We start from the raw sequence: 26,652 nt of genomic DNA, 5'->3' as shown, positions 1-26,652 counted from the left end.
CACTTAAACCAACATTTTGTTATGCACACCAGTGCCAGCAGGAATGTACTGGTGTCTGAACGGTGAGGGATGCAAAACAAATGAACTCACAGACAGACTGGGGAATATGACATTACATACACAGAAGGTGATAGGGTAACAAAATAAACACAAAGTAAACAGAGAAGCCCAAAGGCTAAGAAACTGGGTGTCTCCCTAGTATTAGGAATGCTCAGATGGAAAGAAGTGAGATGTAGTGATTTAATACGTAGAGAACCCGAAATGCTGTTGCTAAGGGCAACAGCAAAACCCTAAAGGGTTACCAACAGGTGTGGCAGTAAACTCCTTGGTCAGAGATGGAATAATAGACATAAGGAGAGTCTCCACAATCCTAGTCCTCACTTGCAGTGCACTGGTTCAGCTTACTGCCACTAAACTGACACCTGAACACCTTGCACAGTGAGAAAGGATTTTGGCAGGCAAGTCTGAGAATACAGCTGCAAACTTGCTAGGTTCACAGAGTAGCAAAAGAACCCCAGCAGGTTAAACGACTGACTCCAGTCTTACTGCTAGGCCTGGATCGGCAGAGTGTAATACCAAATCCCAAGGCCTATTTGCAGTAAGCAACAAACAAATACAAAGTTTACACAGTACTAGCTAGCTTTCAGGAACTGACTAACCAACAAAGATTCAGCAGCATCTGCCTAACCTGAGAAGAGGGTTTATATAGCAGGTGCTGTCCACGCCCCACTCAGACCTCACAGGCTGTGAGCACAAAAACCAGCACCGGATCCCCTGCCGTGCACAGAGCCTGTAACCACTGCACAGCAAGAGACCCGAACCGGAGTATCAGCTATGCTCAGGTTACTCCGCTAGCACTTGTCTCCCAGTTGCCATGATGACGTGGCAGCACAGAGCAGGAGACCCTAACAGTACTCCCCCTCTGACGAGGGGTCAAAGAACCCCTACCACCGGGTTTATCGGGGAACTGCGAGAAGAAAGAGCGTAACAGTCTGGGGGTATGAAGGTCACAACTGCGCACCCACGACCGCTCCTCTGGGCCATACCCCTTCCAGTGCACCAAAAATGACAGCCGACCCCGAACCATCTTGGAGTCAAGAATCCTTTCAACAACAAACTCCCTCTGGCCACGTATCAGAAGAGGGGAAGGTCTTCCACTGGAAGAAGGATTACTATTCGCCCGTTTTAAAAGGGAACAATGAAATGTTTTATTGATACCCAAAGAACGGGGTAGATCTAACTGAAATGCCACCGGATTGATAACCCTAGTGATCTTATAAGGACCGATGAACCGGGGGCCTAACTTATGAGATGGCTGTCTCAACTTCAAATTCTTGGTAGACAACCAGACGAAGACTCCTAATTTGAAGCTGCAGGGTCTTTTCCGCTTATCAAAAACCCTTTTGGTCACTAATGACACAGACACAAGGGCTTTCTTCACTTTCCTCCAAATACCTCTAAGGACAGAAACCACAGAGGAACCACCAGGTGTGGAGTCCAGGGGGTCAGAAGAATTGGCCTTAGGATGATGCCCATACACACAAAGGAAGGGAGAGATCCCTGTAGCAGAGTGAGCCGCGTTGTTATAGGCAAACTCCGCCATGGACAGATGAGCAACCCAGTCAGTCTGACACTTGGAGACATAACACCTGAGGAACTGCTCCAAGGACTGGTTCACCCTTTCAGTCTGCCCATTAGACTGCGGATGGTAGCCTGACGACAAGCTGACAGAAATCTGGAGATCGGAACAAAATGTCCTCCAGAATTTGTCCACAAACTGGGATCCGTGGTCAGAGACCACATCAAGTGGCAACCCGTGGAGGCGCACAACATGCAGCATAAATAATTCAGACAGGCGTCTGGCCGATGGCAGCCCAACCAATGGAACGAAGTGCGCCATCTTCGAAAACCTGTCAACGACAACCCAGATGGCTGTCATCCCCGAGGATTTGGGCAAGTGCAACACAAAATCCATTGAAATGTGGGTCCATGGTTTAGATGGAATAGAGAGTAGATGTAATGGGCCAACAGGAACCCCTCTAGGAGTCTTATTTCGGGCACAGATGTCACATGCCCGAACCCACTGATCCACATCCCTAGTCACTGAGGGCCACCACACTGCCCTAGACAGCAACTCCCGAGTTCTGGCAATACCCGGGTGACCTGCCAAATTCCTGGAACACTCGCTGTCTTAACCTAGGAGGCACAAACAAAAGACCTACCGGAAGGTCTGGAGAAGCCTGCTCCTGTGCTCTAAGGACTAATGACAAGAGGTCCTGGGTAATGCCCACTTTAATACATGATGGGGACACAGTGGGCAATGGCTCCTCGGTGGTCTCCTGGATTGGAGCAAAACTCTGCGAGAGCGCATCAGCCTTGATGTTTTTTGACCCAGGGCGATATGTTATCAAAAAATTAAAGCGAGCAAAAAACAAAGCCCATCGTGCCTGCCTGGCATTGAGGCGCTTCGCTGACTCTAAATATGCCAAATTCTTATGGTCGGTGAGAATTGAGACCACAAACTTAGCCCCCTCAAGCCAGTGTCTCCACTCCTCGAGTGCATCCTTAATAGCCAACAATTCCCGGTTACCCACGTCATAATTCATCTCGGCAGGTGAAAATTTACGGGAAAAGTAAGCACAGGGATGAAGGCGATTATCAGACACCCCCATCTGAGAGAGCACTGCCCCAATACCCATCTCAGAGGCATCCACCTCCACCACAAAAGGACGCTCTGGATCTGGGTGTCGCAGCACCTTGGCCGAGACAAATGCCCTTTTGAGCCGGGCAAAAGCCACTTTGGCCTCACAAGACCAGTGAGCAACATCCGCCCCTTTCTTAGTGAGTGCCACCAAGGGCGCCACTATAGACGAAAATCCAGCGATAAATCGTCTATAAAAATTTGCAAAGCCCAGAAAACGCTGAAGCGCCTTCAAACTAGTGGGCTGCACCCAATCCAGGACTGCCTGTACCTTGGAACCCTCCATTTGGAAACCTTCTGGGGAGATAATATATCCTAGAAATGCGATTTGCTGAACTTCAAATTCGCACTTCTCCAGCTTCGCCCCAAGCCGGTGGTCTCTGAGTTTCTGGAGGACTAAGCGTACATGCTTCCGATGTTCCTCCAGGGAATGGGAGAAGATTAGGATGTCATCTAAGTATACAACTAAGAATCTATCCATATATTCCCTGAGCACATCGTTCATGAAGTCCTGGAAGACTGCCGGGGCATTACAGAGCCCAAAAGGCATCACCAAATATTCATAATGCCCTGAGTGGGTTTTAAAGGCAGTCTTCCATTCATCTCCCTCTCTTATTCGGAGCACCGCGTAGGTCAATCTTAGAAAAAATGGTGGCAGTACGAAGCTGGTCAAACAAGACCGAAATGAGAGGCAGTGGGTATGAGTTTTTAATCGTGATACGGTTCAATTCCCTGAAGTCAATGCAGGGTCGCAACGAACCATCCTTTTTACCCACGAAGAAGAACCCCGACCCAACTGGAGACTGTGAAGGTCTGATAAATCCCTTAGCCAAGTTCTCCTGAATGTACTCTGCCATAGCCTGAGTCTCAGGACGTGACAGGGAGTACAACCTGCTCTTGGGAAGCTTAGCATTCGGCAACAAATCAATGGCACAGTCATAGGGGCGATGGGGAGGTAGTACCTCTGCAACTCTTTTGGAGAACACGTCCGCAAAATCTGCATAACATCCTGGCAATCCTGGCAAACTTAGCTGCGAAAGCCTGACTGGAAGGCTCAAGCAAGTCCTGAAACAATCAGTACCCCAACTAAGAATCTCCCCAGAGACCCAGTCAAATTGAGGATTGTGGGCCCTTAACCAGGGTAACCCCAACACCAATGGGGCAAAAGTACAGACAGTCACATAAAAGGACAATTTTTCAGAGTGTGTGGCTCCAATAAACAAAGTAATCTGGCTAGTGCAAGAGGTAATTTTACCCTGGGATAATGGTTCCCCGTTTAACCCACAAATCTCAATTTCCGATGCCAAGGGTAGTAAGGGAACAGAGTGTTTCAGGGCGAATTGGCGGTCCATAAAAACCCCGTCGGCCCCACTGTCCACAAAGGCCTCAGTCTTGACAGTTTGACCGAGGATCTTCAAGGTCACCAGAATGATAAAAGTCTTCTTGGGAAATTCTGACTTCTGGCCTGACAGGATATTTCCCATCACCCTCAGGCCCTGAAGTTTTCCGGCTTTTCTGGGCATGATACTACCACATGACCTTTATTCCCACAGTACAAACATAACCCCTGCTGTCTCCTCTGCATCTTCTCACGCGAGGAGAGGCGGGTAGCCCCAATCTGCATAGGCTCCTCTGAAAATTCCTCAGAGTCTGAGGTTCCCTTGGGAAAGAAGGAAACCTCGGTCTCCCTTTCAAGCCTGCGCTCTCTCAGCCGTCTATCCACCCGAATGGATAACTGCTTGAGCTGATCCAAGCTATCAGGCAAGGGATATTGTACCAGTTGGTCTTTTAACTGGTTAGAAAGACCTCTTCGGTACTGGTGTCTCAGGGCTGGGTCATTCCACTGGGTATCATGGGCCAACCTCCGAAACTCCGTACAATAAACCTCAACTGGCCTTCGCCCTTGCTTAAGGTTCGAAATCTGAGCCTCGGCTGAGGCCATCTTGTCAGGGTCATCATACAACATGCCCAGTGCCGTAAAAAAAGCATCAACACTTTTAAGCGACGGACAGTCAGGCTGCAACCCATATGCCCAGACCTGTGGGTCTCCTTGTAGCAAGGAAATCACTATGCCCACCCGCTGAAACTCCGACCCAGAAGACTGAGGCCTAAGCTGGAAATATAGCTTGCAGCTCTCCTTGAAACAAAAGAACTGCGAGCGATCTCCAGAAAAACGATCCGGGAGATTTACTTTCGGCTCCTTAACCCCTGAAGGCACTGCTGCTGCAGGAGCTCCGCCAGCGGCCTGCGAGGTGTGCATTTTAATGGACAAATCATTAAATTGTTGAGTCAGGACCTGCACCTGATCGACCACCTGTTGCAAAGTATTTTGAGGGGTATGCTCCATATTCCCACAAAATTTCAACAGGAGTATTTGGCTGCTGAATATGTTATGCACACCAGTGCCAGCAGGAATGTACTGGTGTCTGAACGGTGAGGGATGCAAAACAAATGAACTCACAGACAGACTGGGGAATATGACATTACATACACAGAAGGTGATAGGGTAACAAAATAAACACAAAGTGAACAGAGAAGCCCAAAGGCTAAGAAACTGGGTGTCTCCCTAGTATTAGGAATGCTCAGATGGAAAGAAGCGAGATGTAGTGATTTAATACGTAGAGAACCCGAAATGCTGTTGCTAAGGGCAACAGCAAAACCCTAAAGGGTTACCAACGGGTGTGGCACTAAACTCCTTGGTCAGAGATGGAATAATAGACACAAGGAGAGTCTCCACAATCCTAGTCCTCACTTGCAGTGCACTGGTTCAGCTTACTGCCACTAAACTGACACCTGAACACCTTGCACAGTGAGAAAGGATTTTGGCAGGCAAGTCTGAGAATACAGCCGCAAACTTGCTAGGTTCACAGAGTAGCAAAAGAACCCCAGCAGGTTAAACGACTGACTCCAGTCTTACTGCTAGGTCTGGATTGGCAGAGTGTAATACCAAATCCTAAGGCCTATTTACAGTAAGCAACAAACAAATACAAAGTTTACACAGTACTAGCTAGCTTTCAGGAACTGACTAACCAACAAAGATTCAGCAGCATCTGCCTAACCTGAGAAGAGGGTTTATATAGCAGGTGCTGTCCACGCCCCACTCAGACATCACAGGCTGTGAGCACAAAAACCAGCACCGGATCCCCTGCCGTGCACAGAGCCTGTAACCACTGCACAGCATAAGACCCGAACCGGAGTATCAGCTACGCTCAGGTTACTCCACTAGCACTTGTCTCCCGGTTGCCATGACGACGTGGCAGCACAGAGCAGGAGACCCTAACACATTTCCATCACCTGTTCACCAAAGCACAGCTATTCTTTCCAGGACTTCACTGTTCACATGACTTCACTAGCAACTTGATAATGCTGCCAAAGTTTGGTATTGCATGATTAATGCATGAATAACTGCAATCATGTTTTGATGTAGCTAATATTCACTTCCAGATAATTTACTTTAAATGTAAATAAATATTTCCATAATTACTATGTGCAAGTTTAGCAAAAATGCTGATAGATTTGACTTCTGGATAGATAGTATATTGAGTATTACTAAAGTCTTTTTCGAGTATTATGCCTAAGTTATGTTGTGAAAGGGCATTTATTTATATGTAGTATTTGTAATACAGGCACTTTATGGTAACATGGCAAGAAAAATCACTGAAAAGTGATTCTGATAAGTGTGACACCTGCAGATAATAATTGGTCAAAATGTTAGAAATAATGATTTTTGTGTATATAGTTTTTCAAATTATAAATATTCACTTGAAAAGCTTCTAAAAATCTTTATTTAAAATGGGAATATGCAGGTTTATTCAACATTGCACACATTGCTCTTTACTAAAGTTTTATTTTAAATGTTGGGTAATGCAAGTTTGGTCAACCATGTTACAACTGTCTTTATCTATGTACCCACTATACAATTATTAAAGTAAATTGCAAAAAATTGGTTGTTCATCCTGTTTTACTGGGTAGTGTTTTTAAATGACCATTTGGTGTATTTCCGATAAACCAGACAACTGATGTCACAAACACACTCCTTCGGTTATTGAATCGGTCAGCCAAGATAAAAAAAATATCTCAGCCTACTATAATAGTGCACTGTGTGGTACTTGGAGGTTCTCAATAAACTGACCATATTTTCTGCATTTTTTCACGACTAAGTCATGCTGCTTAATTGCGGACATATTAAAATTCAGTGTTGTGTGACATATAATTGGATTTTTAAACAAAATCACTTAGTGTGTACCTCAGATTTTGGGGCATTTGATTGTCAAGATGACCAAAAATCTCTTCTAGTATAAGAACAGTTTATGATGTGGTTTCATAGAATAGTGGTTAGCACATTCGCTTTACACAGAGAAAGCCCTGGGTTCAATCCCAAGTGAACCCATATTTATTAAAAAATCCAGTAAAATGTGATCTTGATAAGAGTACTTACAGTAGATAATAATTGGTCAAGATGTTAGAAATAAAGAATTTTGTATATTTGTTTTCTTCAAATTAAAAATAATCACTTAAAAAACTGCAAAATGCTTACTTTAAAATGGATATACACAATTATTTATCATTGCAGTCATTGCTTTTTAATAAAGATTAATATTAAATGTTTAATTATGCAAGGTTGGTCAACCAGGCTATAACTTTCTTTAGCTAGGTGTACCACTATTAAGTATTTGGTCAATTTGCCAAAAATATGGTGCTCTGTTTTTTTAAAAATTATATATAATGAAAGAACAATCACTTTGACGTTTCACCGATAATCCAGAACAGTTTACAAAAAATCACTACGACTGTCAGGACAACCAAAAAATTGAACAGTTTGTTATTGTATTGCATATTGGTTTCATAGTGTAGTGGTTATCACATCTTCTTTATACGCAGAATGTCCTGGGTTCAATCTCCAGTGGAACCATATTTTTGCACTAATTTATGACATGAAAATTTTCTTCACTATCATTCTTATAACATCTGACCTGCTACTGCTCAATGTGAAATATGTCATTTGTTCACTTACAAAATTCAATTTCTTCTCTAAATATGGAAATAAATGTTATTTGTAATATCTATTAGCTTTTAATTATAAAATAACTTATTACAGCAAACAACTGATTAAAAATCTGGAGCAGATTCAAATAATCTTCTTGTTTTATAAGAAATTGGTAGCAATGTATCATATATTTCATTTATAGTAAACAAATACATTGTAGTATCATATCTAACAACCTTTTTCCATAAATCATCTTAACTGAGTACAGTTAAATAAATCACTTAAACCAACATTTCCATCACCAGTTCACCAAAGCACAGCTATTCTTTCCAGGACTTCACTGTTCACATGACTTCACTAGCAACTTGATAATGCTGCCAAAGTTTGGTATTGCATGATTAATGCATGATAAACTGCAATCATGTTTTGATGTAGCTAATATTCACTTCCAGATCATTTACTTTAAATGTAAATAAATATTTCCATAATTACTATGTGCAAGTTTAGCAAAAATGCTGATAGATTTGACTTCTGGATAGATAGTATATTGATTATTACTAAAGTCTTTTTCGAGTATTATGCTTAAGTTATGTTATGAAAGGACATTTAGTTATATGTAGTATTTGTAATACAGGCACTTTATGGTAACATGGCAAGAAAAATCACTGAAAAGTGATTTTGATAAGTGTGACACCTGCAGATGATAATTGGTCAAAATGTTAGAAATAATGATTTTTGTGTATACAGTTTTTCAAATTATAAATATTCACTTGAAAAGCTTCAAAAAATCTTTATTTAAAATGGGAATATGCAGGTTTATTCAACATTGCACACATTGCTCTTTACTAAAGTTTTATTTTAAATGTTGGGTAATGCAAGTTTGGTCAACCATGTTACAACTGTCTTTATCTATGTACCCACTATACAATTATTAAAGTAAATTGCAAAAAATTGGTTGCTCATCCTGTTTTACTGGGTAGTGTTTTTAAATGACCATTTGGTGTATTTCCGATAAACCAGACAACTGATGGTCACAAACACACTCCTTCGGTTATTGAATCGGTCAGCCAAGATAAAAAAAATCTCAGCCTACTATAATAGTGCACTGTGTGGTACTTGGAGGTTCTCGATAAACTGACCATATTTTCTGCATTTTTTCACGACTAAGTCATGCTGCTTAATTGCGGACATATTAAAATTCAGTGTTGTGTGACATATAATTGGATTTTTAAACAAAATCACTTAGTGTGTACCTCAGATTTTGGGGCATTTGATTGTCAAGATGACCAAAAATCTCTCCTAGTGTAAGAACAGTTAATGTTGTGGTTTCATAGCATAGTGGTTAGCGCATCTGCTTTACACAGAAAAAGTCCTGGGTTCAATCCCAAGTGAACCCATAATTATTAAAAAAAATCCAGTAAAATGTGATCTTGATAATAGTACTTACAGTAGATAATAATTGGTCAAGATGTTAGAAATAAAGAATTTTGTATATTTGTTTTCTTCAAATTAAATATAATCACTTAAAAAAACTTTGCAAAATGCTTACTTTAAAATGGATATACACATTTATTTATCATTGCAGTCATTGCTTTTTAATAAAGATTAATATTAAATGTTTAATTATGCAAGGTTGGTCAACCAGGCTATAACTTTCTTTAGCTAGGTGTACCACTATTAAGTATTGGGTCAATTTGCCAAAAATATGGTGCTCTGTTTTTAATAAAATTATATATAATGAAAGAACAATTACTTTGACGTTTCACCGATAATCCAGAACAGATTACAAAAAATCACTACGACTGTCAGGACAACCAAAAAATTGAACAGTTTTTTTTTTGCATTGCATATTTGTTTCATAGTGTAGTGGTTATCACATCTGCTTTACACGCAGAAGGTCCAGGGTTCAATCTCCAGTGGAGCCATATTTTTGCACTAATTTATGACTTATGAAAATTTTCTTCACTATCATTCTTATAACATCTGACCTGCTACTGCTCAATGTGAAATATGTAATTTGTTCACTTACAAAATTCAATTTCTTCTCTAAATATGGAAATAAATGTTATTTGTAATATCTATTAGCTTTTAATTATAAAATAACTTATTACAGCAAACAACTGATTAAAAATCTGGAGCAGATTCAAATAATCTTCTTGTTTTATAAGAAATTGGTAGCAATGTATCATATATTTCATTTATAGTAAACAAATAAATTGTAGTATCATATCTAACTACCTTTTTCCATAAATCATCTTAACTGAGTACAGTTAAATAAATCACTTAAACCAACATTTCCATCACCAGTTCACCAAAGCACAGCTATTCTTTCCAGGACTTCACTGTTCACATGACTTCACTAGCAACTTGATAATGCTGCCAAGGTTTGGTATTGCATGATTAATGCATGATAAACTGCAATCATGTTTTGATGTAGCTAATATTCACTTCCAGATCATTTACTTTAAATGTAAATAAATATTTCCATAATTACTATGTGCAAGTTTAGCAAAAATGCTGATAGATTTGACTTCTGGATAGATAGTATATTGAGTATTACTAAAGTTTTTTTCGAGTATTATGCCTAAGTTATGTTGTGAAAGGGCATTTATTTATATGTAGTATTTGTAATACAGGCACTTTATGGTAACATGGCAAGAAAAATCACTGAAAAGTGATTTTGATAAGTGTGACACCTGCAGATGATAATTGGTCAAAATGTTAGAAATAATGATTTTTGTGTATATAGTTTTTCAAATGATAAATATTCACTTGACAAGCTTAAAAAAATCTTTATTTAAAATGGGAATATGCAGGTTTATTCAACATTGCACACATTGCTCTTTACTAAAGTTTTATTTTAAATGTTGGGTAATGCAAGTTTGGTCAACCATGTTACAACTGTCTTTATCTATGTACCCACTATACAATTATTAAAGTAAATTGCAAAAAATTGGTTGCTCATCCTGTTTTACTGGGTAGTGTTTTTAAATGACCATTTGGTGTATTTCCGATAAACCAGACAACTGATGGTCACAAACACACTCCTTCGGTTATTGAATCGGTCAGCCAAGATTAAAAAAAAATCTCAGCCTACTATAATAGTGCACTGTGTGGTACTTGGAGGTTCTCGATAAACTGACCATATTTTCTGCATTTTTTCACGACTAAGTCATGCTGCTTAATTGCGGACATATTAAAATTCAGTGTTGTGTGACATATAATTGGATTTTTAAACAAAATCACTTAGTGTGTACCTCAGATTTTGGGGCATTTGATTGTCAAGATGACCAAAAATCTCTTCTAGTATAAGAACAGTTTATGATGTGGTTTCATAGAATAGTGGTTAGCACATTCGCTTTACACAGAGAAAGTCCTGGGTTCAATCCCAAGTGAACCCATATTTATTAAAAAATCCAGTAAAATGTGATCTTGATAAGAGTACTTACAGTAGATAATAATTGGTCAAGATGTTAGAAATAAAGAATTTTGTATATTTGTTTTCTTCAAATTAAAAATAATCACTTAAAAAACTGCAAAATGCTTACTTTAAAATGGATATACACAATTATTTATCATTGCAGTCATTGCTTTTTAATAAAGATTAATATTAAATGTTTAATTATGCAAGGTTGGTCAACCAGGCTATAACTTTCTTTAGCTAGGTGTACCACTATTAAGTATTTGGTCAATTTGCCAAAAATATGGTGCTCTGTTTTTTAAAAAAATTATATATAATGAAAGAACAATCACTTTGACGTTTCACCGATAATCCAGAACAGTTTACAAAAAATCACTACGACTGTCAGGACAACCAAAAAATTGAACAGTTTGTTATTGTATTGCATATTGGTTTCATAGTGTAGTGGTTATCACATCTTCTTTACACGCAGAATGTCCTGGGTTCAATCTCCAGTGGAACCATATTTTTGCACTAATTTATGACATGAAAATTTTCTTCACTATCATTCTTATAACATCTGACCTGCTACTGCTCAATGTGAAATATGTCATTTGTTCACTTACAAAATTCAATTTCTTCTCTAAATATGGAAATAAATGTTATTTGTAATATCTATTAGCTTTTAATTATAAAATAACTTATTACAGCAAACAACTGATTAAAAATCTGGAGCAGATTCAAATAATCTTCTTGTTTTATAAGAAATTGGTAGCAATGTATCATATATTTCATTTATAGTAAACAAATAAATTGTAGTATCATATCTAACTACCTTTTTCCATAAATCATCTTAACTGAGTACAGTTAAATAAATCACTTAAACCAACATTCCAATCACCAGTTCACCAAAGCACAGCTATTCTTTCCAGGACTTCACTGTTCACATGACTTCACTAGCAACTTGATAATGCTGCCAAAGTTTGGTATTGCATGATTAATGCATGATAAACTGCAATCATGTTTTGATGTAGCTAATATTCACTTCCAGATCATTTACTTTAAATGTAAATAAATATTTCCATAATTACTATGTGCAAGTTTAGCAAAAATGCTGATAGATTTGACTTCTGGATAGATAGTATATTGAGTATTACTAAAGTTTTTTTCGAGTATTATGCCTAAGTTATGTTGTGAAAGGGCATTTATTTATATGTAGTATTTGTAATACAGGCACTTTATGGTAACATGGCAAGAAAAATCACTGAAAAGTGATTTTGATAAGTGTGACACCTGCAGATGATAATTGGTCAAAATGTTAGAAATAATGATTTTTGTGTATACAGTTTTTCAAATTATAAATATTCACTTGAAAAGCTTCAAAAAATCTTTATTTAAAATGGGAATATGCAGGTTTATTCAACATTGCACACATTGCTCTTTACTAAAGTTTTATTTTAAATGTTGGGTAATGCAAGTTTGGTCAACCATGTTACAACTGTCTTTATCTATGTACCCACTATACAATTATTAAAGTAAATTGCAAAAAATTGGTTGCTCATCCTGTTTTACTGGGTAGTGTTTTTAAATGACCATTTGGTGTATTTCCGATAAACCAGACAACTGATGGTCACAAACACACTCCTTCGGTTATTGAATCGGTCAGCCAAGATTAAAAAAATCTCAGCCTACTATAATAGTGCACTGTGTGGTACTTGGAGGTTCTCGATAAACTGACCATATTTTCTGCATTTTTTCACGACTAAGTCATGCTGCTTAATTGCGGACATATTAAAATTCAGTGTTGTGTGACATATAATTGGATTTTTAAACAAAATCACTTAGTGTGTACCTCAGATTTTGGGGCATTTGATTGTCAAGATGACCAAAAATCTCTCCTAGTGTAAGAACAGTTAATGTTGTGGTTTCATAGCATAGTGGTTAGCGCATCTGCTTTACACAGAAAAAGTCCTGGGTTCAATCCCAAGTAAACCCATATTTATTAAAAAAAATCCAGTAAAATGTGATCTTGATAATAGTACTTACAGTAGATAATAATTGGTCAAGATGTTAGAAATAAAGAATTTTGTATATTTGTTTTCTTCAAATTAAATATAATCACTTAAAAAACTTTGCAAAATGCTTACTTTAAAATGGATATACACATTTATTTATCATTGCAGTCATTGCTTTTTAATAAAGATTAATATTAAATGTTTAATTATGCAAGGTTGGTCAACCAGGCTATAACTTTCTTTAGCTAGGTGTACCACTATTAAGTATTGGGTCAATTTGCCAAAAATATGGTGCTCTGTTTTTTTAAAAATTATATATAATGAAAGAACAATCACTTTGACGTTTCACCGATTACATGGAACAGTTTACAAAAAATCACTACGACTGTCAGGACAACCAAAAAATTAAACAGTTTGTTTTTGTATTGCATATTGGTTTCATAGTGTAGTGGTTATCACATCTGCTTTACACGCAGAAAGTCCTGGGTTCAATCCCAGTGGAACCATATTTTTGCACTAATTTATGACTTATGAAAATTTTCTTCACTATCATTCTTATAACATCTGACCTGCTACTGCTCAATGTGAAATATGTCATTTGTTCACTTATAAAATTCAATTTCTTCTCTAAATATGAAAATAAATGTTATTTGTAATATCTATTAGCTTTTAATTATAAAATAACTTATTACAGCAAACAACTGATTAAAAATCTGGAGCAGATTCAAATAATCTTCTTGTTTTATAAGAAATTGGTAGCAATGTATCATATATTTCATTTATAGTAAACAAATAAATTGTAGTATCATATCTAACTACCTTTTTCCATAAATCATCTTAACTGAGTACAGTTAAATAAATCACTTAAACCAACATTTCCATCACCAGTTCACCAAAGCACAGCTATTCTTTCCAGGACTTCACTGTTCACATGACTTCACTAGCAACTTGATAATGCTGCCAAGGTTTGGTATTGCATGATTAATGCATGATAAACTGCAATCATGTTTTGATGTAGCTAATATTCACTTCCAGATCATTTACTTTAAATGTAAATAAATATTTCCATAATTACTATGTGCAAGTTTAGCAAAAATGCTGATAGATTTGACTTCTGGATAGATAGTATATTGAGTATTACTAAAGTTTTTTTCGAGTATTATGCCTAAGTTATGTTGTGAAAGGGCATTTATTTATATGTAGTATTTGTAATACAGGCACTTTATGGTAACATGGCAAGAAAAATCACTGAAAAGTGATTTTGATAAGTGTGACACCTGCAGATGATAATTGGTCAAAATGTTAGAAATAATGATTTTTGTGTATATAGTTTTTCAAATTATAAATATTCACTTGACAAGCTTCAAAAAATCTTTATTTAAAATGGGAATATGCAGGTTTATTCAACATTGCACACATTGCTCTTTACTAAAGTTTTATTTTAAATGTTGGGTAATGCAAGTTTGGTCAACCATGTTACAACTGTCTTTATCTATGTACCCACTATACAATTATTAAAGTAAATTGCAAAAAATTGGTTGCTCATCCTGTTTTACTGGGTAGTGTTTTTAAATGACCATTTGGTGTATTTCCGATAAACCAGACAACTGATGGTCACAAACACACTCCTTCGGTTATTGAATCGGTCAGCCAAGATAAAAAAAAATCTCAGCCTACTATAATAGTGCACTGTGTGGTACTTGGAGGTTCTCGATAAACTGACCATATTTTCTGCATTTTTTCATGACTAAGTCATGCTGCTTAATTGCAGACATATGAAAATTCAGTGTTGTGTGACATATAATTGGATTTTTAAACAAAATCACTTAGTGTGTACCTCAGATTTTGGGGCATTTGATTGTCAAGATGACCAAAAATCTCTTCTAGTGTAAGAACAGTTTATGTTGTGGTTTCATAGCATAGTGGTTAGCCCATCTGCTTTACACAGAGAAAGTCCTGGGTTCAATCCCAAGTGAACCCATATTTATTAAAAAATCCAGTAAAATGTGATCTTGATAGGAGTACTTACAGTAGATAATAATTGGTCAAGATGTTAGAAATAAAGAATTTTGTATATTTTTTTTCTTCAAATTAAACATAATCACTTAAAAAACTTTGCAAAATGCTTACTTTAAAATGGATATACACATTTATTTATCATTGCAGTCATTGCTTTTTAATAAAGATTAATATTAAATGTTTAATTATGCAAGGTTGGTCAACCAGGCTATAACTTTCTTTAGCTACGTGTACCACTATTAAGTATTGGGTCAATTTGCCAAAAATATGGTGCTCTGTTTTTAATAAAATTATATATAATGAAAGACCAATCACTTTGACGTTTCACCGATTATATGGAACAGTTTACAAAAAATCACTACGACTGTCAGGACAACCAAAAAATTGAACAGTTTGTTTTTGTATTGCATATTGGTTTCATAGTGTAGTGGTTATCACATCTGCTTTACACGCAGAAGGTCCTGGGTTCAATCCTCAGTGGAACCATATTTTTGCACTAATTTATGACTTATGAAAATTTTCTTCACTATCATTCTTATAACATCTGACCTGCTACTGCTCAATGTGAAATATGTCATTTGTTCACTTACAAAATTCAATTTCTTCTCTAAATATGGAAATAAATGTTATTTGTAATATCTATTAGCTTTTAATTATAAAATAACTTATTACAGCAAACAACTGATTAAAAATCTGGAGCAGATTCAAATAATCTTCTTGTTTTATAAGAAATTGGTAGCAATGTATCATATATTTCATTTATAGTAAACAAATAAATTGTAGTATCATATCTAACTATCTTTTTCCATAAATCATCTTAACTGAGTACAGTTAAATAAATCACCTAAACCAACATTTCCATCACCAGTTCACCAAAGCACAGCTATTCTTTCCAGGACTTCACTGTTCACATGACTTCACTAGCAACTTGATAATGCTGCCAAGGTTTGGTATTGCATGATTAATGCATGATAAACTGCAATCATGTTTTGATGTAGCTAATATTCTCTTCCAGATTATTTACTTTAAATGTAAATAAATATTTCCATAATTACTATGTGCAAGTTTAGCAAAAATGCTGATAGATTTGACTTCTGGATAGATAGTATATTGATTATTACTAAAGTCTTTTTTGAGTATTATGCTTAAGTTATGTTGTGAAAGGGCATTTATTTATATGTAGTATTTGTAAAACAGGCACTTTATGGTAACATGGCAAGAAAAGTCACTGAAAAGTGATTTTGATAAGTGTGACACCTGCAGATGATAATTGGTCAAAATGTTAGAAATAATGATTTTTTGTGTATACAGTTTTTCAAATTATAAATATTCACTTGAAAAGCTTCAAAAAAAATCTTTATTTAAAATGGGAATATGCAGGTTTATTGAACATTGCACACATTGCTCTTTACTAAAGTTTTATTTTAAATGTTGGGTAATGCAAGTTTGGTCAACCATGTTACAACTGTCTTTATCTATGTACCCACTATACAATTATTAAAGTAAATTGCAAAAAATTGGTTGCTCATCCTGTTTTACTGGGTAGTGTTTTCAAATGACCATTTGGTGTATTTCCGATAAACCAGACAACTGATGGTCACAAACACACTCCTTCGGTTATTGAATCGGTCAGCCAAGATAAAAAAAAATCTCAGCCTACTATAATAGTGCACTGTGTGGTACTTGGAGGTTCTCGATAAACTGACCATATTTTCTGCATTTTTTCACGACTAAGTCATGCTGCTTAATTGCGGACATATTAAAATTCAGTGTTGTGTGACATATCATTGGATTTTTAAACAAAATCACTTAGTGTGTACCTCAGATTTTGGGGCATTTGATTGTCAAGATGACCAAAAATCTCTTCTAGTGTAAGAATAGTTTATGATGTGGTTTCATAGCATAGTGGTTAGCGCATCTGCTTTACACAAAGGAAGTCCTGTGTTCAATCCCAAGTGAACCCATATTTATTAAAAAAAATCCAGTAAAATGTGATATTGATATGAGTACTTACAGTAGATAATAATTGGTCAAGATGTTAGAAATAAAGAATTTTGTATATTTGTTTTCTTCAAATTAAATATAATCACTTAAAAAACTTTGCAAAATGCTTACTTTAAAATGAAATGGATATACACATTTATTTATCATTGCAGTCATTGCTTTTTAATAAAGATTAATATTAAATGTTTAATTATGCAAGGTTGGTCAACCAGGCTATAACTTTCTTTAGCTAGGTGTACCACTATTAAGTATTGGGTCAATTTGCCAAAAATATGGTGCTCTGTTTTTTTTAAATTATATATAATGAAAGAACAATCACTTTGACGTTTCACCGATAATCCAGAACAGTTTACAAAAAGCACTACGACTGTCAGGACAACCAAAAAATTAAACAGTTTGTTTTTGTATTGCATATTGGTTTCATAGTGTAGTGGTTATCATTTCTGCTTTACACGCAGAAGGTCCTAGGTTCAAGCCCCAGTGGAACCATATTTTTGCACTAATTTATGACTTATGAAAATTTTCTTCACTATCATTCTTATAACATCTGACCTGCTACTGCTCAATGTGAAATATGTCATTTGTTCACTTACAAAATTCAATTTCTTCTCTAAATATGGAAATAAATGTTATTTGTAATATCTATTAGCTTTTAATTATAAAATAACTTATTACAGCAAACAACTGATTAAAAATCTGGAGCAGATTCAAATAATCTTCTTGTTTTATAAGAAATTGGTAGCAATGTATCATATATTTCATTTATAGTAAACAAATAAATTGTAGTATCATATCTAACTACCTTTTTCCATAAATCATCTTAACTGAGTACAGTTAAATAAATCACTTAAACCAACATTTCCATCACCAGTTCACCAAAGCACAGCTATTCTTTCCAGGACTTCACTGTTCACATGACTTCACTAGCAACTTGATAATGCTGCCAAGGTTTGGTATTGCATGATTAATGCATGATAAACTGCAATCATGTTTTGATGTAGCTAATATTCACTTCCAGATCATTTACTTTAAATGTAAATAAATATTTCCATAATTACTATGTGCAAGTTTAGCAAAAATGCTGATAGATTAGACTTCTGGATAGATAGTATATTGAGTATTACTAAAGTCTTTTTCGAGTATTATGCCTAAGTTATGTTGTGAAAGGGCATTTATTTATATGTAGTATTTGTAATACAGGCACTTTTTGGTAACATGGCAAGAAAAATCACTGAAAAGTGTTTTTGATAAGTGTGACACCTGCAGATGATAATTGTTCAAAATGTTAGAAATAATGATTTTTGTGTATATAGTTTTTCAAATTATAAATATTCACTTGACAAGCTTCAAAAAATCTTTATTTAAAATGGGAATATGCAGGTTTATTCAACATTGCACACATTGCTCTTTACTAAAGTTTTATTTTAAATGTTGGGTAATGCAAATTTGGTCAACCATGTTACAACTGTCTTTATCTATGTACCCACTATACAATTATTAAAGTAAATTGCAAAAAATTGGTTGCTCATCCTGTTTTACTGGGTAGTGTTTTTAAATGACCATTTGGTGTATTTCCGATAAACCAGACAACTGATGGTCACAAACACACTCCTTCGGTTATTGAATCGGTCAGCCAAGATTAAAAAAAATCTCAGCCTACTATAATAGTGCACTGTGTGGTACTTGGAGGTTCTCGATAAACTGACCATATTTTCTGCATTTTTTCACGACTAAGTCATGCTGCTTAATTGCGGACATATGAAAATTCAGTGTTGTGTGACATATAATAGGATTTTTAAACAAAATCACTTAGTGTGTACCTCAGATTTTGGGGCATTTGATTGTCAAGATGACCAAAAATCTCTTCTAGTGTAAGAATAGTTTATGATGTGGTTTCATAGCATAGTGGTTAGCACATCTGCTTTACACAGATAAAGTCCTGGGTTCAATCCCAAGTGAACCCATATTTATTAAAAAATCCAGTAAAATGTGATCTTGATAAGAGTACTTACAGTAGATAATAATTGGTCAAGATGTTAGAAATAAAGAATTTTGTATATTTGTTTTCTTCAAATTAAACATAATCACTTAAAAAACTTTGCAAAATGCTTACTTTAAAATGGATATACACGGGGGCGTGGCCTGAGCGTTAACCTGGAGAGCTGTGCAGCAAAGGAGCTCCAGCAAAAAAAAGGTTAAAACTACCTATAATTGCTGGCCCCTGCACCTAAACAACCCCACACAGCACTACCCGCGACTGTGACCAGGGACCCTTGCACAGGGGCATCATCAGGAGGCCCCTCCGACCTGTTTAACGGCTGAGGCCTACCATCCATCCTGAAGCCGGGGCCTAGATTTCGGAGCTCCCCCGGCGCCGAGCTCCGGGGCCGGAACGCGGCCGAAACGGGACATGCTGCTACTCCTCTTTGAGACCAGGAGCTCCCCCATACCTCCTCCAGCCTGCCTTGGACCCTTGGGCACCTTTGGGACAGTGTGGAATCGCTGCCTGTCCCCTGGAAACGGGACTGCTGTGTTAGATCCCCTGCCTTGCTGTATGACGGCGGCCATCTTGGATTCCACAGCCAGAAAGTAAGTGAAACAGTTCTCACAGTTTTCACACAAACTAGACACGCTGCCCACGATCCTCTCCCCTCATCCCATCACAGGGTCTGAGAACTTCTCCTACTAAGGCCCCCCTTGATTGGGAAGTACACCAGCGGGATATCTCTGCACCCCAGCCTTTTCCCCACACTCCAACACTGAAGGAGTTCAACTTAGCTACATACATAATAAGCACCCCTTTCAGTGGGGAGTCGGGGTCGACGCTCCAGTGAATACGTGCTGGCAATGCCAAACCCTACAGCCGGTCCCTAGACCACCTCAAGCCCTGTGGGGTTGGGGATCGCAGATCATCGACAGCCCCTGCCGTACCGCCCACGGGACGAGACTCCCTGCTCTCCCGGAATAACGGATTTGGGCATAACTCTGACCTACTTTGTTCCACCCCTATACTCTTAATCCTCCCACTCTACGATCCCGATGCCTTATATCTGGAAGACCTCTGCAATGTGAGTGCTCTCCAAATTGTGCACCGCCACTCATGTTCATCTGAATAACACGTACACACCACCAATGTGACTGAGTTCTCCTGTTTCACCACTATCAGCTGATTGGACCCACCCCTGAAGTACGTCTCTTTGTGCCTCCTACACGCGCTATTACCGACGAGAAATGGCTCCTAAAAAAAACAAGGAGATAATACCCCCCAAGGTCTCCTACTCCACTCAAAAGTCCCTCCAAATTTCCCCTCTACAAAATGTCTCCTCCCCCTCCGCCATGCCGGACCCCACGGGATCTAGTGTCCTAACTTCTGCTCTCTCAATGTCAGGTGTGGATTGCGAATCGGATGCCCCCCTAACTGTGAGATCCCTATGTCAGATTCTCTCCGCCTTCAAGTCTGAACTTTCTAAGGATCTGACCTCTGCCGTCCGCGAGGTCAAGACTGAACTGGTAGCATTGGGAGACAGAACAGACCATCTAGAACGTAAGATGGAAGAACTGGTCGCCTCCCACAATGACCTGCTTTCATCCCATGATCGTCAACAACAAGACCTGGACCAATTCAAATCCAAACTGGCAGATATGGAGGACAGGTCAAGGCGGAATAATATCAAAATTAGAGGCATCCCAGACTCAGTTACCAACTCAGAACTGGAATCCTACGCCACTGCCTTATTTAGGAAGCTTCTCCCAACGGCGGACACCTCGGAGCTCATGATCGACCGCATCCACCGACTCCCTAGACCCCGTACCGTTTCATCTGACCTCCCTAAAGACACCCTCCTTCGTGTTCATTTCTTCCCAGTTAAGGAGCGTATTATGAGGGCCGCTAGAGAATCCAAGAACTCCGATACTTTGGGGGGACTTCAGATATTTCAAGATTTCTCAGCTGCTACTATTGCAAAGAGACGTGCTTTTACCCCCATCACCCTGGCATTGAGGTCCCACGACATCCACTACCGCTGGGGATTCCCAGTTAAATTGATAGTCTCGTACGAAGATTCGACCTATATAATTTCCTCCCTAGATGCGGGGGTGAAGCTTTTGATGGACTGGGACATCTCTATCCCGAAGCCGCCTACCTCGATAAGAGCTACCACTGTCCGACAAGACTGGGCGCCCTCTTGAGCCACCGGACCGCCACATCGGGTCCTCTCAAAATTTACTCACTGACACCTCCGGATCACGGAGATTGTAGACCTCCTACCCCGTCTTGGGAAGATATAAGTACTTTTTCTGTTTTTCTTCCTCCAAAGGACATAATACGACTTATTACATGTTTTCCTCCTTGGTCTACAAGTTACAGGCTTACTCTTTCACATGTTGTTTAAATGTTGTTTCCTATTAAGGGGCGATGCTTTGCCCGCTGATTACTACCCACTAAATCCCTGTTGGTGCCCCATAACGCACCTCCCGGTTAATTAGTGAAATTTACACTAGATGTACGTGCTTTATTCTTGTTATATCAGTAATTATATTGGAGTGGCGGTGCATGTTCACCCAGCCCGCCTCCACCTTTTTCTGTACTACTGCAAACCCCCGAATCTTTTTCCCCTTCCCTGCAGTAGTCATGCAGGTCCAATATACCGGACCTTTTCTTTTTGATGTTTACCTCCTACTCCCCTGTTTTCAACCCAACCCATGCAATTCCCGCATGCTCCCTCCTCCCCTGAGCTCCAGACTTGATTCATTTCCCCGGTCACAACTGCCCATCAGTACGCGGTACAGGTACGCTACAGTAGATCAAGATAGATTCTTCTTTCTCATGTCTAACATATGTTTACAATGCTGAACCTTATATCTTTAAATGTCAAAGGACTGAACTCGCCCAATAAGCGTAGGCTGGCCCTCTCCTCCTTCCACCAGCAAAAAGCTGATGTTGTAGCACTACAAGAAACACACTTTTCTTCTGCTAACCCTCCCCTTTTTAAGAATAGTCACTTCCCTGTGGGATACTATGCCAATGGCCCATCCAAGAGGAATGGGGTAGCTATTCTTTTTAGCAAAAATGTCTCCTTTTCCCTACAGTCTCAACTTTCAGACAAAAATGGCCGTTATCTTATTCTCACTGGCCTCCTGGATGACAAGCCGGTTACCCTGGTATCCCTGTATGCACCTAACTCTAACCAGGTCCCCTTCCTACGGAAATTATTCCTCATTATACGCAATACACTAAAGGGTTCTCTGGTAGTCTTGGGTGACTATAACCTTGTTCTCGACCCTAAAATGGACAAGTCCCGCCAATTCTCCCAAACTGTACCCACTACCCTCTCTGGCCCCTCCCTGGCCTTTCGCAATCTGCTTGCGGAATTTGACCTTTATGATGTCTGGAGAACACATAACCCCTCGGGTCGGGAATACACATTCCACTCACTGGTCCACAACTCTTACTCTAGAATAGACTTGATCTTGTGTGATAAATGGTCTCTCCAGAGAACTAAAGACGTTGATATTCTACCAATTACATGGTCTGATCACGCCCCAGTTCTCTGGAAATGGAATCTCCAGGGTACTTATAACCCTCCCCGCCAATGGCGCTTATACCCTTACCTATTACATAACCATGTGTCTAAAAAAATAATCTCCGACTCCATTGACTCTTATTTAGCTACTAATTCCCCCCAAGATACTACCCCTATTAACCACTGGTGTGCTTTTAAAGCCGTTACCCGTGGAGCCGCAATCCAGGCTGGCGCTACCCTCAAAAAACAGGCCCACCAAATGCAGAAGACACTAGAAGCTGACCTGATAGACCTTGAAGCTAAGAATATAGCCCATCCCTCCAAAATCCTTAAAAACGAGATCTCTAATGTTCGTGGCCAGCTCCAAAAGTTGCTCCTCGCCCGCACCCAAGCGGCTCTTAACAGAATGCGCCACAAATTCTACCTTCTAGGCAATAAAGCTGGCAAAATGTTGGCACGGAAATTACGTGTTCAACAAGCCAGGAACAGGATTAAATGCATTTATTCTGCCACCAAACAAAAAATCTTGAACCCCAAAGATATAACGAATCAATTTGCAGAATATTACGCCAAATTATATAACTTAGCAACTGACCCTTCCACTCCCCAACCCACCCCCCCGTCTATTTCTTCTTTCTTAGAAAACCTTTCTCTTCCTACTCTCACACAAGATCAGCTGTCTTCACTTAATGCCCCTTGGTCGACGGCTGAAATCTCCGCCGCTATTAAAGCCACCCCTAGGAATAAAACCCCTGGCCCAGACGGCTTTGTTTCTGACTTCTATGCCACTTTTCATGACGTCCTCTCTCCCCACCTGACTGCGCTCTACAATACATTTTCAGATCACGGTTCCCTCCCCCCGGAACTCCTAGAAGCGCGAATTGTCACTATCCCTAAACCAGGAAAAGACCCCGCCTATGTACATAACTACCGTCCAATAGCACTACTCAATTGCGACATCAAATTCTATGCCAAAATGATTGCAACACGCATTAACAGATTCCTCCCATCGCTGATACACCCGGACCAGACTGGCTTCGTCCCTGGGAGGCAAGCATCTGATAACACGCGCCGGGTCTTCAACCTAATAGACTCCATATCTGGGGACCAGGGCCTTCTCTTACTATCTCTAGATGCAGAGAAGGCCTTTGACAGATTAAATTGGTCATACATGCGTGAAACTCTCCTCAGATTCGGATTTAGAGATCGCATCCTAACCTCTATTCTAGCACTATACAGCTCTCCTACGGCCCGAGTGTTCAACGGAGGCTTCTTGTCCGACCCTTTCCCCATCACAAATGGCACCAGACAAGGCTGCCCCCTATCACCTCTAATTTTCGTCCTGTCAATTGAACCCCTAGCAACTAAAATACGAGAGAATCCCCACATCCCGGCACTCCAATTCGGTACGTCTTCCCATAAACTAAGCCTCTTCGCAGACGATGTCCTCCTCTTCATCTCTAACCCCACCACAACTCTTCCTGTCTTACACTCAGTCCTGGATGCCTATAGCCTCGCATCTTACTATAAACTTAACACTACCAAAACAGACGCCCTTCCCTTTAACCTATCTCACTCCATCTCTACACTCCAAACCTCCTTCCCGTATAACTGGCGGAAACACACAATAAAATACCTGGGTATCAACATCCCTGTCTCCATTACAGACGTCTTCTCTGTCAACCTCGCCCCGCTGATAGAGTCTTTGGAAGCACTTACGAAATCCTGGTCATCCTATGAGGTTTCATGGCTGGGACGTATGGCGGCATTTAAGATGTCCCTGCTACCCAAGCTAATGTACCTCTTTCGCACGATTCCATACCCCTTTCCGAAGAAGTACATCCAATCTTGCTCTTCTATCATGTCGAAATATATCTGGTCTTCTAAACCACCCTCGATGGCTCTCTCAAGAATGGTCCTGCCGAGAGCATATGGAGGCCTTAATATACCTAATATTCCCCTATACCAAGAAGCTTCTCTCCTGGCCCCCATTAAACATTACTTCACAGCCCACCCACACATCGGTTGGATGGAGCTGGAACAAATTCGAGCAAACCCAATCCCTTTAGCTGATCTTTTCCGCATCCCAAAATCGCTCCGACCTACTCACTTAAACCTCCTCCCCTCCACGCAGGCTTCACTACAAACCTGGGACAAATTATCGGCCTCCTTAATACCCCCTATTTCCCATATCCCCCAGATATCCATCACCACCCTAGCACTGATGATTCCCCATCTCAATCTAACTAAATGGAGACGAGCTGGGATACTATACTTAGGCGACCTACTCGATGGACTCTCTCTAAAACCCTTCTCCTCTCTCCAGTTGCAGTACTCTCTCCCACCCACAGAACTCTTCCACTATATGCAAGTGGCACACTGGTGGAGGACGATCCCTCCTACCTACTCAACGCTACACACAACTTCCTACACCCTTTTTGCCCGCCTCTCCTTACCCGAATCCAAAGGCGACATAACATACTGGTACAACCTACGGATAACCCCTACTTCCCCTTCCAAGTCTAGCGCCCAATTAAAATGGGAACAGGACTTGGGAAGAACCCTATCCCCAAACGACTGGCGCCAAGTCTTCTTAACCTCGTACTCTATGTCCCAGTGTTTAAACCACACTGAAATGCATATAAAACTAGTAAACAGATTGTACCAGACCCCAGACCGAATTCATAAATTTTGGCCCTCCCATAGCAATAAGTGCTGGAGATTGTGCGGCTCGATAGGCCATATCTTCCATATATTCTGGACGTGCCCAAAGATCATTAATTACTGGTTAGAGGTATTTGATCTAATAAACAACGTTTTGTCAATTCAAATTACGCCAGACCCGACCCTAGCATTACTTCAAGTTGTCCCCCCCTCAGTCCCACCCCCGGCTAGATATGTCCTAGGCCACATCTTGATAGCCGCCCGTGCCAACCTGGCTCAAATGTGGAAACAACCCACATCCCCCACCCTGTTAAGAGTGATCCATAAGATGAACCACCACTTCCTCATGGAAACAGAATGTACCTCCTCATCTCTCAACTCTACTTCCCTCAAAACACGCTGGTCCCCGTGGCACCGCTATATCACCTCGACTGAAGGGTCTCATTACTCTCATAACCCCACCCCAACCCCTTCTAGTTCAACTGTCCAACCCGACAGGGCCTGAATCTATGTGATGCCGTCTACTACCGCTCTCTCCTATAACAGGGTGGTTCTATACCCCCCTTGCCTGTTGAGAGACGACCCCAGCTTTGATTCCCCTCAATGTCTTCTCCCAATCTACACCTGTTAGCTTTAACCTCTAGAACTAGATTATTATCCCCTTACAGCATTGTAATGATTTTCTGTGTGTCTTAACCTAACTGATGCATAATGTTTGTTCGGTACTGATGTACTACCCCCCCAATTTCAGTCTGGATGCTCATTCCCCCCCCCCCCCCATACCTCTGTATCCCTTCCATATCTACCCTTGCAATGTAGTGTTGTATCACCCCCCTTTTTTTGTTCTGTACCCCATAAAAGTGATTCTGTTTTCTCAATAAAAAACTATTGATTCAAAAATGGATATACACATTTATTTATCATTGCAGTCATTGCTTTTTAATAAAGATTAATATTAAATGTTTAATTATGCAAGGTTGGTCAACCAGGCTATAACATTCTTTAGCTATGTGTACCACTATTAAGTATTTGGTCAATTTGCCAAAAATATGGTGCTCTGTTTTTTTTAAAATTATATATAATGAAAGAACAATCACTTTGACGTTTCACCGATAATCCGGAACAGTTTACAAAAAATCACTACGACTGTCAGGACAACCAAAAAATTGAACAGTTTGTTTTTGTATTGCATACTGGTTTCATAGTGTAGTGGTTATCACATCTGCTTTACATGCAGAAGGTCCTGGGTTCAATCCCCAGTGGAACCATATTTTTGCACTAATTTATGACTTATGAAAATTTTCTTCACTATCATTCTTATAACATCTGACCTGCTACTG

At 39.2% G+C, this 26,652-nt stretch overlaps 5 non-coding genes across 5 annotated transcripts; all 5 read left to right on the top strand.

The window, feature by feature from the left end:
• The first annotated feature begins 11,539 nt into the window (after positions 1-11,539).
• TRNAV-UAC (transfer RNA valine (anticodon UAC)) lies at positions 11,540-11,612 on the top strand. The gene has a single exon. It is a non-coding gene; the product is annotated as a tRNA-Val (tRNA).
• Positions 11,613-13,537: 1,925 nt separating this feature from the next.
• TRNAV-UAC (transfer RNA valine (anticodon UAC)) lies at positions 13,538-13,609 on the top strand. Its single transcript has one exon. It is a non-coding gene; the product is annotated as a tRNA-Val (tRNA).
• A 1,926-nt stretch (positions 13,610-15,535) lies between these two features.
• TRNAV-UAC (transfer RNA valine (anticodon UAC)) lies at positions 15,536-15,608 on the top strand. Its single transcript has one exon. It is a non-coding gene; the product is annotated as a tRNA-Val (tRNA).
• Positions 15,609-17,542: 1,934 nt separating this feature from the next.
• TRNAV-UAC (transfer RNA valine (anticodon UAC)) lies at positions 17,543-17,615 on the top strand. The gene has a single exon. It is a non-coding gene; the product is annotated as a tRNA-Val (tRNA).
• An 8,892-nt stretch (positions 17,616-26,507) lies between these two features.
• Positions 26,508-26,580, top strand: TRNAV-UAC (transfer RNA valine (anticodon UAC)). The gene has a single exon. It is a non-coding gene; the product is annotated as a tRNA-Val (tRNA).
• The last annotated feature ends 72 nt before the right edge of the window (positions 26,581-26,652 follow it).

The sequence above is a fragment of the Pseudophryne corroboree genome, chromosome 11 (assembly GCF_028390025.1).
Source record: "Pseudophryne corroboree isolate aPseCor3 chromosome 11, aPseCor3.hap2, whole genome shotgun sequence".
Classification (NCBI taxonomy): Eukaryota; Metazoa; Chordata; class Amphibia; order Anura; family Myobatrachidae; genus Pseudophryne; species Pseudophryne corroboree.
The sequence above is the reverse complement of the archived record's forward strand: the minus strand, read 5'-3'. Positions and strand labels throughout refer to the sequence as shown.